Here is a 13,355-nt window from a genome sequence, read left to right on the forward strand (position 1 = left end):
TGGCATAGTAATAGTACTGTCCATTTGGCCTTGCATTTTATTTGTTTAAAAATTACTGACTTAGCTTTTTTTGGTAATATTAATTTTTCCCTAGAAGTATTTACCGAATCCAGATTACCTAGTTTTTGCAAATACTATGCCTGACAACTAATCTCGAAGATTTCATCAATTTCAGACAGGCATTAGGCTATGTTGTTTTTTGAATGGTCGGCATTCAGCTAATTAGTAGTAGTATATATGAAGACCTTAAGAGGGTGAGGGACATTGAGAATCTCAGATTTTGTGAAATCAGTTGAAGCAAAACACAGAGAATGAGCCCCGCTACCTGCTGACTTTGTTCCTTTCTGGAACAATTTCAGGTCTGCACCCATTAGGTCATAACTCATAACTCTTATTATTTGACCAATTAGATTCTTACATTATTCCTCCTCAAAGTTATCTTGCGAGTCATACAATTTATGCAAATGTTTTTTCAACACAATCCTGATGAATTGACATAAAGAATGGTGTTCCTTGTTTCCCTTCTCTAACTACATACTTGAGGGTCAGGGCTATCTTGGTTCGAATTCTGTGATTGTCAACTTATTGAATGATGGATTTGATTTGTTCGAGTCATCTACTAGGTCATTGAGATCACCATGGACATGGTTCTCATTATTCAACCTAAATAGAAAAGCAGGCCTGGAAGGAGCAGGTGAGGTAGTAGACCTTCCAACAAGCATGAGGATCACATTGGAGATGCCGGGTCTATCACTTGGACTCTCTTGAACACATAATAGTCCAATGTGTACACACTTGAGAACCTCACTTTCAGAATAGTTGTAGTGCAATGATGGATCAACTATCTCAGCTTTTGTCCCCCTTTTCCAGTTCTCCCATACCTATGCACAAACAATTACTCGTCAAAAAAGCTTACTATAACATCACATTTTGAGACTGGAAATTAACTGAATATAAAACTGACATAGGTTAAAAGATGCTCAGCCATCATTGTCTCAGACGATACACTGTTTCTCCTCCCCGTCACGATTTCTAGAATAATCATTCCAAAGCTGAACACATCTGATTTGGTTGAAATATGTCCAAGAACCGCATATTCTGGTGCCATATATCCACTGCACTAGAAAATGGTTAAGCGTTGCTTCTTTTGTGAACGTGGCACTTATGAACTTGTGATAAGATTAACTGAATCCATAACTTACTAGGTTCCAGCTACTCTTCTTGTAATATGCTTTGTATGATCACCCTCAAAAACACTTGCCAAACCAAAGTCAGAGATCTTTGGATTCATATCCATTTCTAGTAATATATTGCTTGGCTTCAGGTCTCTATGTATAACTTTTATACGGGACTCGTCATGTAGATATGCCAAGCCTCGAGCAATACCACAAATGATCTTGTATCGTGTATCCCAAGCTAATTTTCCACGCTTTTCGTCATCTAAAAAGGCATCATAATCCAAATAAATCATGTGACAGAAAAAGTAATTGAAAACATGCACAGTGGGACTAACGTCAAAGTGGCAAAGATGTATGTCAAAGAGAAACTTAGACAATGCGATTACTCTACCAATGAACATAACAAGTTATCTATGATTGTAGAAACATTTGTTTGCCAAGTTCCTGCTCATGTTAAATAAATATATAAACCAGACATCGAAGAATTCAAATTATGAGTTTGTTCTACTGATGTTCATGCAAAGATTTGTTTAATTGACCTGAACCAATGTTTGTATATATGTGTTACCACATCGAATTTATTTTTATTTGTAATTTGTATAGTAGCTTCACAAAATGCTTGATTTTATTTTATCTCAACCATTTTCATTATTTAAAGAACATTGTAATGATGACGTCAGTACAACTAGTATTTTTCAATCCAAAGTTTGCTTAGAATTAGAAATAAACTAGAAACTCCAGTACCGAAAATAAAGGCATCAAGACTTTTCTTTGGGATATATTCATACACAAGTAACTTGTCCTCTCCATCGAGGCAAGCGCCTATTAACTTCACCAGATTACGGTGCTGAAGCTTGGCAACTAATAGCAGCTCATTTTTTAGCTCAGGAAGGCCTTGTTTTGATCCTTCCGATAATCTTTTTACTGCTATTTCTTGTCCATCTGGCATCATACCCTGCAAACAGAAACTTAAATTAATATATTTGTTTACAAAGGAAGTACATGCTAGCTTTGAAATAGGGTTGAGAAGCCACAAGTCAAACCCAGTCTGTAGATCAGTTTTGAATGACAGAGATAAAGAAGAAGTGAGATTTTAAAATCCTATCTCAAACCCACTCCACTAGAAAGTGGAGAGTACATAAGTGTGAAGTGGGATTTTAGAAAATGTATGCCATCTAAGGTAGCTAATGTGTACTATCCTTTTAATGGATAGTTCTCATTATTCATGAAAGAAAATATGGTGACAATAGCAGGACGCTGTAAACAACTAATCCTGTGTTTGTTGCTGGATTTACCTTATAAACTTGACCAAATCCTCCTTCCCCCAGTTTATTTTCTTCAGAAAAATTACTCGTTGCTGTTCTTATTACTGATGGGTCCAGTAGCACCGATTTAATATCTTCAATATCTTCTGAACAAGCTGTATCTGCATATATGATACAAAGAATTGACCATTGGTCTTTTTCCGCAGAGAGCTAGTAGAACATCAGTTACGAAAGATTAAATTTATGAAATGGCGACATGGATGCTTCCACTAGTAGTTACTCCATATATGTAATGTAATGGATGCTTGCATGTATGATTAAATTTTCTGCATATATGTAATGGATGCTTTATGAAAGGCTGAAGACAAGTTCGACTGCATATTTCAATTCAACAAAGTTATAGTGATCCCAGTAGACAGTAGTGTAAGGATTACTTACATGATAGTGTCTTCTTCGGACTCGGTCTCTTTATCCATATGTAAATTGATATAGCTGAGATTAAACCAAGAATTGTTACCACTGGAAGGACGATTGGCAGGATTGCAGGGCTACTGCCATTTCTTCTTGGGTTGCTGCTGTTTGCATTTGAGCCATTGCCATTTCCGTTGGCCGCAGTACCATTTACTTTGTCTGTGCACATGTAGAAACAGTCAGACTTATGGTCAACAATATTTTTCTTCTGGAAATAAGCAGGATCATACCGGAAGTTGGCGGCGGAGTTCCGCCGGCTTGCCCTCCGCAGCCCAAATAGGGACGCTCGCCGGCGATATTGCTAGGCGGGTCGTAGTTGCAGGTGATGAACGTGCCCCCGCCTTCGCAGGTTACGCTCGCGCAACCAACTCTGGTTGAGTTGGCCCAGACAAGCTGGGTGTACTCCCCGCAGGCCTGCCCCTCCTTGCACGCGTTGCTTGCGCAGTCGTACTTCTGCTTCTCTCCGAGCCAGGAGAACAAGGCGTCCGAGACGGTCCAGCTGATGCCTGTGCCGCCTTGGAAGATGTTCTCGCCATACGGCCCGCCGGAGGAGACTTTCCGGCAATCGCCCTTCCTCTTCTCCGCGTAGCCTTCGGCGTAGGCCGCCACCGTGCTGTCCCACGAGAGCATGCCCACGCCAACGCCGGCTCTGGCCGCGTTCTGGAGGTTGAGGAAATCATTGAGGTGAACTCTGCGCTGCAACGCCAAAAGAAACGGAAGATGTCTTCTTAAGCAGTAACCATGGTTTTAAAGCTATAGCGTTTAGAAAAGGTCTTGCGATAAGGGTCTTTTGTCCAAACACATGAATAAGGTCTCCTTTGGTTCATAGAATTAAAAAATCATAGGAATAGGAAAGTCATAGGAAATGAGATGACATGCATCTCAAATCCTATGCATAGGAATAGAAAAGGAGATGCCCTTTGATTCACATCATATAATTTTTTTCATTGAGTTTAGCCTAATGTTTATTTTCCTATGAAATGTAAAGGATAGGAAGAATTCCTCCATAGGAATAGGATTTCATTCCTACAAACCAAAGAGCTCTGAAGAAATTTTTCCTATAAAAATCCTACAAAATTCCTCCAAACCAAAGGAGGCCTAAATATTTTATATAGCTTGTTATAGCATCACTATAACACGCTATAGCATTTAAAAGAGGTTCGTCGTTAAGAGGCTTATCGTGCTATTTAAAACTTTGGTAATAACTGAACGGCAACGGAAAGGTGATCGTTTGAAGCTATTACCTGAGCGGTTGAACTGGCCGCAGCCGGCATACGGCCGGACACCCGGCACGTTCTCTCGGGGGTCGTACTCACAAAGGATGAACGTACCAAGGTTCCCGTCGCAGGCCACGGCGGCGCACCCGACCCGGGTGGTGTTAGCCCACACGATCTGCGTGTAATGAGAGCAGACTTTTCCCGCGGCACACGAGCCGTCGCTGCAGTTGTAGTACTGCTTCTCCTGGACCCACAAGGCCACCGCGTCGCTGGCCGTCCAGTTACCGTCCTTGTTGCCCCGGAATATGCTCTCGCCATAGGGCCCGTTGGAGTGCACGAGCTTGCAGTCGCCTTTCCTCTCGCCGGCGTATCTCTGGGCGTAGCCTGCCAGGGTGTCATCCCACGCCAGCGGCGCGACTCCCACGTCGGCACGGGACCAAAAACTCCGGACTTCCATACCCCGCTCTCTTGATCACTCTGTCTTCCTCCCTGCTAACGGTACAGCGGGCGGAACCGTTTCGGCTGCCAACTCATCTCTGATCAACATCATCTCCTCCACTAACCACACCTATGCTACCACGCTCACCATCAAAACCTTGGCCTTTGGACAAAACATTGCAATTACTAACGTCTATGCACCCTCCTGCCGTTCCCAAAAACAATCCTTCTTGGACGAGCTTTTATCCATCAAGCAGGATGATTCGACCCCCTGGCTCCTGATCGGTGATTTTAACTTGCTTCGCTTCTCGGACGAAAAGAATAAACGAAACTTCGGGCAAAGCAAAGCCACGGCCTTTAATGACACTATCAATGAACTAGCCCTAATTGAACTCCCACTGCTGGACCGCCGTTTCACTTGGTCAAATAATCGAGACTCCCCTACTTTAGAACGACTTGATCGTGCTTTTATCAACTTGGCCTGGAATGACTCCTTCCCCGACACCACTCTCTCATCTCTCACTCGCTTCACCTCCGACCACGTCCCCCTGATCGTTCACATTAACACCCAACTGCCGCGGTCAAACTTTTTCAAATTCGAGCCCGGCTGGGCTCTCTACCCAGCATGCACCCAAATTGTACAGCGCTCCTGGTTTGTACACCGGCCCGCCTCAAACTCGGCCGCTGCCCTAGCCTCCTCGCTCAAAAAAACTAGGTCTGGCCTCAAGCGTTGGGCCTGCTCAAGAATCTCACCTCCCTCACGCGAAGTTCGGTGTAAAAGGATCATTGGACTCATCGATCGATTAGAGGAATCTAGACCCTTGTCTAGGCCCGAGCTTTGCACCAGGAAAATTATCATCTCGCTCCTCCAAACAACAATAAAAGAAAAAATTGCTTGCTGGCGTTGGCGTGCCAAAATCAAATATGCAGTTGATGGTGGCGAAAACACACGCTTCTTCCATGTCTCTGCCTCCCAACGGCTTCGAAAAAACAAAATCCACTCCCTATCCCACCTTGGCGTCGAATATACCTCCCACCATCAGAAAGCTTCTATCCTAAAAGACTTCTTCTCAAACTTACTCGGATCGCCCTCTCCAACCTCATGGAATTTCAATCCACAAGAATACTATCCTCTGCCCCTATCACCTCTTCACTCCCTGGATACCCCTTTCTCTGACGAAGAAATTAAAGATGCTTTCTTCCAAATGAACCCAATTGCAAACCCTGGACCGGACGGTTTCGGACCTTTCTTCTATAAAATTTTTTGGCTCACTCTCAAACCTCATATCCTCAATCTCTTCAACGACTTCCACCTTGGTCTCTGCGACACCGAACGGATCAACCGAGCCCACATAGTTCTCCTACCCAAAAAAGAGTCGGTAGTTTCACCTGATGCTTTTAGACCAATCTCGCTGCAAAATTGCCCCATCAAGGCTGTCGCAAAACTTCTCACTAACCGTATTAAGCCGCTCATACCCCTACTTGTCCACGGCAACCAGACTGGCTTCATCTCCGGCAGAAACATAGCGGAAAACTTTGTCTTCGCTGCTGACCTCACAAATTCTTGCCACACTAGAAAACTACCTACTATGATCATCAAACTTGACTTCAAGAAAGCCTTCAACTCCATCTCCTGGACATCTCTGGACAAAATATTAGCGATCAGAGGCTTCCCTGATAAATTCAGGTTTTGGATACAAAATATCCTCACCACTGGAAAAACGGCGATACTTCTAAATGGCCTTCCAGGTAGCTGGATCACCTGCAAAAATGGTCTCCGTCAAGGCGACCCTATATCCCCCTATCTCTTCATAATTGTCGCAGACCTCCTACAACAACTAATCTTGCAGAACAAAGAACCCACATCCCTTCACCATCCAATTTTCTCTCATCTCCCACCAACAGTCCTTCAATATGCAGATGACACTCTAATCGTTGCCACCGCCTCCGCTCCGGCCACCTCCGCGCTCAAAAAAAAATCCTAGACGATTTTGCACTAGCCACCGGTCTCTCTATCAATTTCTCCAAAATGACCCTTGCAACACTTCACACCGAATAGCACACCTCAAATGCCATTGCGTCCATCCTAGACTGCTCCACCGCCTCCTTCCCCCAAACTTACCTCGGGCTGCCTCTCTCCCCCACGCGACCACCAGCAAACGCCTTCCTCCTTGTCCTTGAAAGATGCAAAAAAATCCTGTCAGGCTGGCGGGCAAAGCTCCTCTCAAAAGGAGACAGGCTCATACTCATCTCCTCAGTCCTCGACTCTATCCTAACTTACTACATGTCCGTCTTCCTTATCCCCAAAAAATTCCTAAAAACAGTTGATGCTATTCGCCGCGCTTTCTTCTGGACAGCTGAGGACACTTGCTCAGGTGCCCAGTGCTTAATCGCTTGGAAAAACATTTGTAAACCGAAATTTTTTGGTGGTTTAGGCTTAAAAAACCTGCATGTTCAAAATAAATGTTTACTCTTGAAATTTGCTGCCAAGTCTCTTCTACCCACAGACACCCCTTGGCAAGACTGGCTTACCTTACAGCACGCCAATGCCTTTGTAGCTCCAGATTCCAACCAATCCTACCTTTGCAGAACAATCAACCTGCAAATGCCCACGCTCCATAAAATAACCTTTGTCCTCACCAACAATGGAACCTCAACCTACTTTTGGCTTGATACTTGGCTAGCAGCTACCGCTCGCTCACACCTTCCCGAACCTATTCTCCCACTCCCTTGTTCCACTAGTTAGGGTGGCAAATATCATGCGTTTCGGTTTGGACTATAACCTGAGGGATCGTTTAACCTTTGTGGCCACACAAGAATTGGTTTCGCTTTTGTCTTTGCTGCAGGACTTCATGCCATCGCCATAACAAGATGAACGCTTTCTCCTGGGGGGCAGCCGCTTCTCCACCAAAGAAGCCTATGCTGTTCTTCTACGCGAGCCGGACAACGACTTAAATTCAACCCTCATTTGGCGCTCGCGTGTGCCAAACAAGATCAAGATTTTCGCATGGCTCCTCTTCCGGGACGGACTAAACACGCGTGCAAACCTCGTCCACAAGCATATCATCACAGACCCGGCATGCCCGCGATGTCGGGCTCTACTTGAAGACGCCAGTCATCTCTTCATCTCATGCCCATATGCGGCCCGCATATGGCAGCGACTCGGCATCACTGTCGGTGTCAAAATCGGCGGATCTCGGGTAGGGGGTCCCGAACTGCGCGTCTAGACCGGATGGTAACAGGAGGCAAGGGACACGAAGTTTTACCCAGGTTCGGGTCCTCTCGATGGAGGTAAAACCCTACGTCCTGCTTGATTAATATTGATGATATGGGTAGTACAAGAGTAGATCTATCACGAGATCGAGGAGGCTAAACCCTAGAAGCTAGCCTATGGTATGATTGTTGATGTGTACGTTGTCCTACGGACTAAAACCCTCCGGTTTATATAGACACCGGAGAGGGATAGGGTTACACCAAGTCGGTTACAATGGTAGGAGATCTTTATACCCATATCGCCAAGCTTGCCTTCCACACCAAGGAAAGTCCCTTCCAGACACGGGACGGAGTCTTCAATCTTGTATCTTCATAGTCCAGGAGTCCGGCTGAAGGTATAGTCCGGCTATCCGAACACCCCCTAATCCAGGACTCCCTCAGTAGCCCCCGAACCAGGCTTCAATGATGATGAGTCCGGCTCGCAGATTGTCTTCGGCATTGCAAGGCGGGTTCTCCTCTAAATTCCATGTACCTATTGAATAAAGTCCGGCTTCTTGTAGATGTTTGCGCTCCTTGGCTTCTGCGCCCAATAATGGCCGCTTCCGACGTGTCAAATGAATATGAAAAGTCTGAGTGTTTTTACATTCACACCCCTAGCCGCGTAAAGGAGCTGCCCTATTTAAGGGGATGAGGATTTAGATCCAATCCACACCTTCTCCCCTGCGCGAGTGTTCATCAGAGCGCATCCGACAAAGGCCCATTCCACCATAGCCAGCCGTCGCAACTCCTCCCCTCGCCTTTCCAGCCCTAAGCCTGGATATTGGGAGAGATGTTCCATCCCGCATAGCGAGCTAGTGACGCTTCAGACCAAGGGATTTCTCCCCCCGGCCTATATGGTCCCGACTCGAGCTGGTCTTGCTGTCTACAACGGCGGAGAGCAAGCAGAGAACGCCCCTAATCCCTCCAAAGGAGAGCGGGTGTGCCTCGTCCCTTACTTAATAAGGGGGCTCGGAGTTCCAATCCATCCATTTCTCCAGGGGCTGCTGGAGTTCTACGGCCTCCAGCTACATCATCTCACGCCTGCTTCAGTATTGCATATCGCGGGCTTTGTAGCCCTCTGCGAGCTGTTCTTGGGTGTTGAAGCTCATTTTGGACTGTGGAAGGAGCTATTTTGCCTCGTGCCCCGTTCCAAGAAGGGGTTAATGTATCAAGTGGGCGGAGCCGAAGTGTGGCACATCGCCGGGACCGGATATCTGTCCGGAACCCCAAAGAAGGCGTCCGAAGACTGGCCCTCAAAATGGTTTTATATAGAAGACGTCCGCTGCCGGATCCTGTCCGGATCGGCCTCCTTGAATTCAACAGTGCCCCCTTAAAGAAGCGCCTAAGCTGGCGCCCACGGAGCCCTCAGAGGGAAAGTGACAGGGACATCATTTACCTGATGGGCCGAATAAGATTGTTAGCCCATTCCAGACTAACCATGATCGGGGTTATGGCCGAATGCATTATGCGGGGGGTGCAGCCGCTTCAATATAGAAGCCACCCCATGTGGGACTTCAACGGGGAGGACGACGCCACCCGCTACGGTTGTAAGGGGCCGGATTCAGCTGCCGCTCTACTAAAGATCTTGTCCACTTTGTATAAGGGAGAAGAGGAGGAATTTCTCCGCGTCAACCCTCAGGGTGGATTCTCCATGCACAATCCCCCGAGCTGGGTAAGCGGCCATATTTACTTGTCCATCCGTTTTGTATTCCCATTGTTAAATATTCAGTCTGACGACTTTAACGCAGGAACTGCGCCGGGCTGTTAAGGAAATAAGCAACCCTTCTCCACAACCCGAGGACCCAGGACGGTCCCTCGACCCGGCCTCTCAAGAGGATCCGGATATATCTGTGGAGCTGATTGATGGAGTGTTCCATCAATTGAGCAAGGATAACGCCTTGGTGGCCATTACGACCGATTACCCAGGGCTAATCCTGACGCCCCAGGTACCTGAGATCGAAGTCCCAGTACCCCGAATAGGTGTCCGCCCACTCGTGTTTAGTTTCCTAATTGCAACCGAACTTTGCAGGGGAGGTATTTAAGGCGGAAGGCCGAACATGCGGCGACAAGCCAACGAGGGGCCGTAGGGCCCCGCGGGCAGAAAAGAAGTGCAGTCTGGACCGAGGCATCAGCGCAAAGGTATGGCGCGCCCCCTTATCCCAGGTGTTATACCTTAGAGGCGTATTGACACTCGCGCTCTTTTCAGGACAAAGAGACCTCGCCGGACTACATCCGGAGAGGCTGCTAATCGCGCCTCTACCAGCCAGGCTCCGAAGCCTGGTCAGGAGGCGGAGGCGAACGCAAGGCGCGCGCCAGACGCTCCTCCGAGGGAGGATGTGGACGGGTTGTCTGCCACCAACTCTAAGGTGGAGAGTGCCATGAACCACAGGCGTCGCCGGATAGTTCTTCGCGACGCTTGTTTCTCCCAAGGGGCGTTAGATGCCTTCAACTCGGGAGATGCGTATCTCCGTGCCGCTCAAAATGGTCTAGCCAGAGCCACGGAGCAGTATGTAAAAGACATACGGGTAAGAAAATTCCGGTAATTATATGTATATACCAGTAGCCCCTGAGACTTGAAACAGTTAGAATAACTGATTTAAGGATCATTTGTGATGCAGGTTCTTACGAAAAAGAATTCCCTACTGTCCAAGGAGCTGGAAGAGTGCAAAGCCCAACTTGAGGCCGCACTAGCCACGGCAGGGGAGCCCAAGGAGACCCCCTCTGGTAATATACACTTCGAAATGTAAGTATTTTGCGAAGCACGGCTTTGGTGTGAATCTGACAAATGAAATTGCAGATGGCGCCGGATTGAATCCGGAAAGGCAACACCTCCTACGCCAGTTAAAGGCTGGTGAGAGGGTGCTGATAAAGGTGATGGGGGAGAAGAACGATACCCAAGATGCCAACACCAAGCTGGGCGTCGAGCTGAAAGATGTTCGTGCCCAGCTGTCAGACTCTATGAAGGAGAATCAGCGGCTTCGGCGCAGCATATTTAATAAGTGCTTGAACGAACCTTTTGGAAGAAAGTTCGGTGGGGAAGTCGACTAACAGAGCAATGTCTGTAGGTGTACTAACAGGTCGTCCTACAGAGGAGATGCCTGGTTCTACGGGTGACATTCTTCCCGAGCTCTCGCAACTGCTCGATCGAGTTCGGCAGGCGATGCAAGGCGTTGCCCAGGCCCTGTGGCCATCCGTCTCCATGCCCGAAGGTCTTGGAGAGCTTGCGGAGAAGCTAAAGGGAGCACGGCGGCGCTTCCGATTGTGGAAGATATCAGCCTGCCGTCAAGGCGCTAGGGAGGCCTGGGCCATGGTGAAGACGCGGTACGCAAAGGCTTACCCCAACCACATGGCCGAGGTCGGTCCTGTAGGGCCCGATGGGAAGGAGATCCCTGTAAGCTTAGTATACAGCCAAGTAGAGTTGGCCGCAAAGTATTCCCAGCAGGACTGTAAATTAGACAGCCTATTAGATGGTATTGAAGAGGAATACAACCAGTCAAGATGACTATGGAATTTAATTGACATTTATAATGCCTTCTAGCCGGATTGTAGATCATTTTTCATGGCCGACCTTTTCGCTTCAGCCTCGGGACCTGACGGTCCGGAGTGTGTCCGAAATCCCATGCGGTTATATAGGAACCGGGGAATGCATGGAGACCAGGCTTAGGGGTCATTGGGGCGTGAACAGACAAGTGCCCGACTAGGTATGTTATATTACATGGTTAGTAAGAAACATCTTCCAGGGAGAATAGTTCCGTTAGGGGTTCCTTTCCCTGGGAGGCATGCCCTAAGGTGCATGTCCATGCTGCGAAAATAAACGCAGGAAAAAAATCTGGGGGCGTATAGATAAAAATAAAAAAAGTTCATCTTTAGTTCACCGACCGAATATTCCCTTAAGAACACTAGCTTTCGGCTTCACCCAGTCTGAGGTACACGTCCGGCTGACCCGGCAGTAACAATCGCAGAGGTGCTCCCTTCACCACCTAGCCGAACAATCGGGAATGTAGGGGTAAGCACAGGAGCCAGGCAACCCAGCTTGGCCAAAACTTAAGTCATATCGATGCATATAATGGTGAATAAAAGGTACATGCGGAAGTGTGACACATGTGTTGGGCATGAAGACCGTATGAATAAGCTTCTGTTTAAAGAAGCCCCCAGGTTTAATGAGCGCGGATAGCGCGTCACTTTATGAGCCTTTAAAGGCTATAAGAGAGAGAGAGGAAGAGAAATGTAAGACAGGAAATATATAAAAAATGGACAGAGGAAGGAGACGAACACAGAGTCTGGCGCTAGGCATAGAATCTTCGGAGACGGGCTGCGTTCCATGGGTTCGGCTCGAGTCGGTTATCCGATGCATCCCGCAGGCGGTACGCTCCACCAGTCAGGACTTGGTCAATTATGAAGGGACCTTCCCACTTGGGCTTGAGTTTGTCATTTTTCTTGTCCGGTAGTCGTAGAACTAATTCGCCAACGTTGTAATTTTTGGCCCGTACTTCGAGCTTGCTGTTGATAGAATGCGGAACGGGCTTTTGCCACGTCACACTCCTCCTCCAATGCGTCCAAGCTGTCCTGCCGATCGAGCTCGGCTTCTCTTTCTTCGTACATGCGCACTCGAGGTGAGTCATGGATTATGTCGCAAGGCAAAACTGCCTCTGCGCCGTACACCATAAAGAATGGTGTGTATCCGGTGGTGCGATTCAGCGTGGTCCGCAGCCCCTAGAGTACGGAGTCGAGCTCCTCTACCCAGTGCATGTTAGATTCCTTGAGGGGTCGCACTAATCTGGGTTTGATGCCGCTCATGATAAGACCATTTGCGCGTTCGACCTGGCCGTTAGTTTGTGGGTGATAGACGGAAGCATAATCGAGCTTGATGCCCATGTTTTTGCACCAGAGTTTTACCTCGTCGGCCGTGAAGTTCGTGCCGTTATCAGTGATGATGCTGTGGGGGACGCCGTAACGGTGTACAACCCCGGATATAAAGTCTATCACCGGTCCGGATTCGGCCGTCTTAACAGGCTTGGCTTCTATCCATTTGGTGAACTTATCCACCATGACTAGTAAGTATTTTTTCTTGTGGGTTCCTCCTTTTAGGGGTCCAACCATGTCAAGCCCCCAGACCGCGAAGGGCCAAGTAATGGGGATAGTTTGGAGGGCGGTGGGTGGCATATGGCTTTGGTTTGCAAAGAGCTGGCAACCGGTGCATCGTTGGACTAAGTCCTGAGCGTCTGCCCGGGCCATCGGCCAATAAAAGCCTGTACGGAAGGCTTTGCTTACGAGGGACCGGGCTGCAGCGTGATGACCGCTGAGTCCGGCATGAATTTCAGCCAGGAAATTCCGCCCTTCCTCTTCGGAGATGCACCTTTGAAGGACTCCGGTAGTGCTTTTCTTATAAAGCTCTCCCTCGTGGACTCTGTAGGCTTTGGATCGCCGCACTATGCAGCATGCCTCATTTTGGTCCTCGGGGAGTTCCTGCCTAGTAAGGTAGGCGAGGAATGGTTCTTTCCACGGGGCGATGACGGCCATTATTACGTGGGCTG

At 47.7% G+C, this 13,355-nt stretch overlaps 1 pseudogene; it reads right to left on the reverse strand.

Moving 5' to 3' along the window:
- Positions 1 to 379: 379 nt before the first annotated feature.
- On the reverse strand, positions 380 to 4,588 carry LOC125545986 (annotated as a pseudogene).
- Positions 4,589 to 13,355: the final 8,767 nt, after the last annotated feature.

The sequence above is a fragment of the Triticum urartu genome, chromosome 3 (assembly GCF_003073215.2).
Source record: "Triticum urartu cultivar G1812 chromosome 3, Tu2.1, whole genome shotgun sequence".
Lineage (NCBI taxonomy): Eukaryota > Viridiplantae > Streptophyta > Magnoliopsida > Poales > Poaceae > Triticum > Triticum urartu.